This window comes from Canis aureus, chromosome 6, assembly GCF_053574225.1.
Source record: "Canis aureus isolate CA01 chromosome 6, VMU_Caureus_v.1.0, whole genome shotgun sequence".
Lineage (NCBI taxonomy): Eukaryota > Metazoa > Chordata > Mammalia > Carnivora > Canidae > Canis > Canis aureus.
The window spans coordinates 10,006,502-10,013,239 of NC_135616.1; positions in this window are offsets into that span (position 1 = coordinate 10,006,502).

The window sequence follows — 6,738 nt, forward strand, 5'->3', positions numbered from 1 at the left end:
ATAAAGACCAGAGTTTTTCAGAACTACCTCACACTTCCCGGTGTCTAGTTTTCTCCAAGATTTGCTGCTTTGGCCAGACCCACCAGCACACAGACCAGAGTCAGCAACCATGTAGGAAGGCCCAAGCATTTAGTAGAGGGCAGTGCAGTCTGGGACAGACGAGAAGACTGGGGATCTGGGTTCAAATGTCAACCACAATGCATAGTAGATATGTGGCCTGATGCAAGTCACTTGGCTTTTCTGAGCTGCACGTTTCTCAGTGTGCCTAGAAAATAAAGATGCTCATGAAGTAAAACTGATGAACATTGTAGAATGGAAATAGTAGAATTTTGAGCATCAGAATGATCTCAAAATGGATCACAACCTGAAATAGTAAACCCAAAACTCTATGACTTCTTAAATAAAACAAAGGGGAAAAAAAGCATTTATGACCTTGATTTAAGCAAAATTTTCTTAGATACAACACCAACTGCATGGCCCATAATAAGTAAAATAATGAATTGGATTTCATAAATTAAGGACTTCTGCTCTTGGAAAGATACTGTTTAGAAAATGAAAAGACAAACCAGTCTAGGAGAAAAGCTTTGCAAGTAATATATCTTATAAAGAACTTTGCCCAAAATCTATAAAGAAATCTCAAAACTTGGGCAGCCTGGGTGGCTCAGTGGTTTAGCGCCGCCTTCAGCCCAGAGTGTGACCCTGGAGACCTGGGATCGAGTCCACGTCAGGCTTCCTGCATGGAGTCTGCTTCTCACTCTGCCTGTGTCTCTGCCTCTCTCTCTCTCTGTGTCTCTCATGAATAAATAAGTAAAATCTTAAAAAAAAAGAAAGCTCAAAACTCAACAATAATAATAAAACGGACAACCAATTAAAACGGCAAAAAAAATTTACTAAAGGAGATATATGAATGGCAAATGAGCACATTACAAACATGTCCAAGATCATTAGTTTGTAGGTAAATGCAAATTAAGGCCACATGGGAATACCTCTATACACATGTTAAAATGTCTAAAATTAGGAAGGTTGAGCACACCAAATATTAGTGAGGATATGGAGGAATTTACATTCTTATCCACTGATGGTGAGGATGTAAAATGGTCCAAACATTTGGAAAACAATATGGTAGTTTTTCAAAGATTAAACACACACTTACCATATGACCGAAGTTATTACTCTCCGGTGTATTTTTCCAAAGCATATGTCCATACAAAGGCTTGCTCATAAATGTTCATAAAAGTTTATTTTGTAGCAGTCAAAACCTGGAGAAAAAAATATCCATCAATATGTGAATGGATAAACAAATAGTGTGTATGCTCACAATGTAAAATCACTCGGAATAAAAAAGAGTGAATGTTATCAGTATACACAGCAGCACACATGACTCTCAGATACACTTTATTGAGTGAAATAAGACAGAGGGGAAAAAAAATACTTGCTATATGATTTCCTAGAAAAGAATCTATGGTAACAAGAGGGCAAAACAGAGATTGCAGGGAAAGAGTGGGTACAGTAAAAGGTGGGAAGGAGATCAAGGGACAGGGGAAAATGACGGTGGTGATGCTTATATATTTCATTATCTTGAATTTGATGGTAGTTTTATGATGCTTTTACATATATGCCACACATACACACACACACACACACCAAAACTGATCAAATTGTACAATCTAAGGTACAATTTATCGTCTATCACTTCTATTTCGACAAAGCTGTTTCATAAAACTGCAGAGTTCTCTGCCATCTTAAACACTGTATAAAAATAACATTTCCTCTTTTGTTCTAACTCGGGAAAATTATAGGGTATATTAACCATGTTTTAGGACCATAGTAAACAATGGTCCAGAGCCTCTATGGTTTGTGAAATTTTGTTTCAGTTTTTTTATAGTTTATTTGTTTTCTATGATTTCAGATATCGGAATTCCTATTTTTCTGATTTATAGCCTTACACCTTATCATGCAGTTGTTAAAAGTCAGCCAGAGAGTCTAAGAGGATATGTTGTGGAAAATACAATCTTTAAGGCCGGTAAATTCAGGTTCAAGTTCTTATTCTTCAACTTAGTGGCTGAGGATCCCAGGAAACTCAAGCATCAGTTTCCTTGTCATGGAGTGGGACTGCTTTTGGTGAATTCATAGGATTGATTGGAAGAATAAACAGTGTGTATGCAAGATGTAGTACACAGTGGACACTCTAAAAACTCCATTCCTTATCTCACTGTATTATTAGATGAATTAATACTAGCTCTCTAACTGATAAACTCCCAAACCTCAGTGGCTAAGTGCAATAGAAATTTCTTTGTTGCTCATAGAATATCCATTTGGTAGCAGGGGATAGGCGAGTGTTCTTTGGAGGTCCCTGCCATTTTCACTGTAAGGCACACTCCACGTGTTATCCAGCCAGCCATGCAGAGTGAGGTGCTGGAAGGCATAAGGCATTTCTTTGAGCCAGGCTTTGCAAGTAGCATCCATCATTTCTACCTGTATTCAACGTCCCCAGAATGCAGTCATATGGCCATAACTGCAGGGTCATCTGGGAAAGGCAGATGAACTCTGTGCCCAGGAAGGAGTGGGAATCAAGTTTTGATGAATAGCTACCATATTCCTTGTATAGATTAAGAATGAATATCTGAGGAACAGTCAAATGATTGTTAGGATATAGCCTGAGAAATGCCCCTTTGTTCTGCAGAGCTTATGGCATATCTCAGTTCTGATTGCTGGAATGTAAATTCTTATGCAAGGTGTTCTCACTCAAACACTAATGCTTACAAAACTATAGTAACGATAATCATTGTGGACCTCATCAACTACCATTTCTTGAAAGCCAGCTTTCCAACAAGCATCACTTATGTATTTTATCAATAATATTTCATCAATTTCTGCTTTAGAATGAATAAGTCTTAAGGAGTGAGACATACTTTGTTCTGTTTTGTTTTGTTTGGCTGCAAGTCTCAAGATGTTGAGTAAAAACAGGCTATGATATTTTTTGAAAGAATGAATATCGGAAACAGAATCTTAACCCCTAGGAACTCTATCTTAGTCATTCTAGCTTCCCAAACATCAATGTACACTACCAAAGTTTTAAATTTATCTTAAAATGTCTTAGTATGGGCAGACATATCAATATTAATAATGCATGTCTGGAGGTTATTCTTCTGAAGATTCGATAAATTATATCTTATGAAAAATGTATTATCTAAAGAAACTGATTCTTAAAAGAATATGGCTTATTCACAGTATTCTTTGTAACTTATCCAGCTATTCATGTAATCACTGGAAATTCACTGCTGACTTTCCCTAAATTATATCTTCTTTCATAGGAAAAGGAAGATGTTTTCCTTCTAAACCTGCTGCACACAACAGTAAAAGCAAAATAAAACTCCATACAAATAATGTACATGCTTATTGTTGCTTTAGTTACTAGCTTTTGTTAACTTCAGGTCATTCCAATTTTATGAATTAGCCTTTAATCTAGATTCTCCTTAACAAGGGTCACATTTATGTAGCATTTTCCCTGACAAATCAAAACCATATCTATCTTTATATGAAAAATTTAAATATAAACTGCTTTGAGAGAGTCAAGTGTAATGCAGAGACAAAATATTGAAATTAATAATGTAATTATTTACTCTTTCAGTTGGCTGGATATATTGCATATAAAAGTAAAGGTCAAATTCTAATCCCATTATTTGTTTTTAAAACAATTTTACTTAATGTAGTCTGTCAAGAACATTTATGTCTCTGGAGAAATTAGAATACTACATAATTATGAGCGATTTCTTGAAAGGGTAAAATGTCTTGCTCAATTAAAATGCTTAAAAGAGAGCTCTTTTTTTCCCAGCTTTATTATAATCGACAAATAAAATTGTAAAGTATTTAAAGTGTACATGATGATTTGAGAGATATATATATATAAAATGAAAAATCTCCTCTCTTCTGGTTAATTAACACATCATCACTTCTCATATTTCCTTCCTCCCTCCCTATCTTCCTTCCTTTTCTTTCTTTTCTTTTTCTGGTGAGAACATTAAAGCTCTGCTAGTTAGCAAATTTCAGTCTTATAAAACAGTGTTATCAATTACAGCCACCATCTTTTACATTAGATCCTCAGATCTTACTCATGGTAAAACTGTAAGTTTGTACACTTTTACTAACCTCATCTTATTCCCTCATTCCCCAAACCCTGATAACTATTTTTCTATTTTCTGTTTCTGTGAGTTCGTTTCTTTTATATTCCACAGACCATCATGCAGTGCTTGTCTTTCTCTGTCTGGCCGATGTCACTTAGCATAATGTCTGCCAGTTTCATCTGTATTGTCACAAATGGCAAGATATCCTTTCTAAAGGTTGAGTAACATCTTATTGACACACCACATTTTCTTTATCCATTTATTTAGAATGAACACCTAGCTTGTTTCTATGGCTTGGCCATGGCAAATAAGGATGCAATCAGCCTGGCCCAAGCGCTGAGTTAACTTTCAAACTTTTGTGAGTGTCCTGGTTTCCTCTGTTCCCAGTGGCCCCCAGTAGTTGAAGATGTGCCAAGACCTCTGTGCACCAAAGGTCTGGAGAATTTTAGTCGGCACCTAGATGCACATGGATTGGAAGGTGGACCCTCAGACAGCAGCTGGGATAGTAGTTAGGTGAGTCCCTTCCAGGGGGTACCTGGGAGGCGGGGATTTTGTCTGCTTCCTCTGTGCTGGGCCCAGGTGGATAGCCAAGGGAGGGGTTTGCTGCCCTTGTCATACACTATTTCTTTGTTTGCGACAGTCCTGTGAGACTCATGAATACAAGCCCCATTGACTATTAGAATCAGGAAATGTGAAGCCCGTCCTGGGTAGTGGTTGTAAAAGCTGGGGCTTTACATATATACACAGATACATATGCACACTTACAAATACATATACACGTTTCTTCCAGGAAGATACTGGCACTTTGGCATTATTACTGGAAAGGGCCAGAGGGAAGAGATGGGAGAGTAATCCAGCTTCTCTCCTCTCTGAGGAGGATTACAGCCAGTCCCTAGTGTTTGCTAAGTTATAAGTCTGACCATCAGGCAGTGGTTTTTAAAGATTGTAGGGAAACCTCTTTAAGAGAAAGACTGGGAAAGGGAGGGAGATTTAGCCTGTTCCTTCTGTGCTAAGCCCTGGGAGGTAAAGGCCAAGTGAGAGCTCGTGCCCATTCAGATGGATTTTTTTTTTTTTTTTTGCTATAGTCTTAGGAATCTCATAGACATAATCTCACTGGCTTTCAGAGCTAGGTATTTGGGGATCCCTTCCTCTAATTGGGGTCTTATTTTTTTTAATTTTTTTTTTTTTTTTTTTTTTATTCATGATAGGCACACAGTGAGAGAGAGAGAGGCAGAGACACAGGCAGAGGGAGAAGCAGGCTCCATGCACCGGGAGCCTGACGTGGGATTTGATCCCGGATCTCCAGGATCGCGCCCTGGGCCAAAGGCAGGCGCCAAACCGCTGCGCCACCCAAGGATCCCTAATTGGGGTCTTAAAAGTTGGAGTGCCAGATGTGGGGTCCCACCCTTCATCTTACAGGGAAAAGTGAAGATTTGAGCGCTCCCTCCTGATAATGTGCTGCGATGCCTGGGTGGTCTGTATTTTAAGAATATGTCTCAGCCTTTCCTACCCATTTTGATGTGGACATTATCTCATTCATCCTGTGTATAGGAATCACTCATCTGGTTTCTGGCTCTTTCTCAAAGAACTTTGCTCTGTGTGTAGCTATACATTCAGTGCATCAATGGGCAGAGGGAGGCTCAGGAGTCTCATGTCACCAACTTGTTTGACTTTGAATCTATGCTTTATTTTCTGTTTTCGATTTCTTGAGGGTTCTCCGTATGGTTTTCCTAAGGAAGTGGACACATTTATATTCCTACCAACAATGTAAAAGGGATTCCTTTATCCATAGCCACATGAATTCCTAGTATATTTGGGATATTAACCCCATATTCGATATGTGGTTTGCAAATATTTTCTCCCACTTCATACGTTGTCTTTTCATCTTGTTAATGGTTTCCTTTGCTGCATGAAAGCTTTTTAGTTGATGTCATCTCATTTGTTTTTTGCTTTTGTTGCCTTTACTTTTGGCATCAAATCCAAAAAAAAAAAAAATCACTGCTAAGTCCAATGTCAGCTTACTCCCTATGTTTTCTTCCAGGAGTTTTATAGTTTCAGCCTTAATGTTCAAGTCTAATCCATTTTGAGTTGATTTTTGTGTATAGTGTGAGAGTAGTCCAGTTTCACTCTTCTGTAAGTGGCTATCCAATTTTCCCAACACTTCATTGAAGAGACTATCCTTTCTCCATTGTATGTTATTGGCACCTTTGTCAAGGATCAGTTTACCATAAATGTGTGGTTTATTTCTGATCCACTGGTCCATATGTCTGTTTTTATGCCAGTATCCTACTTTTTGATTACTATAGCTTTGTAATATAGTGTGAAGTCAGGAAATATGATGCCTCCAGCTCTGTTCTTTCTCAAGATTGCTTTGGCTATTCAGGGTCTTTTGTGCTTCCATACAACTTTTATTTTTTTTAAAGACTTTATTTATTTATTCATGAGAGACACAGAGAGAGAGGCAGAGACACAGGCAGAGGGAGAAGCAGGATCCATGCAGGGAGCCTGATGTGGGACTCGATCCTGAGACTCCAGGATCACGCCCTGGGCGAAAGGCAGGTGCTAAACCTCTGAGCCACCAAGGGATCCCTCCATACAACTTTTAGAGTTTTTT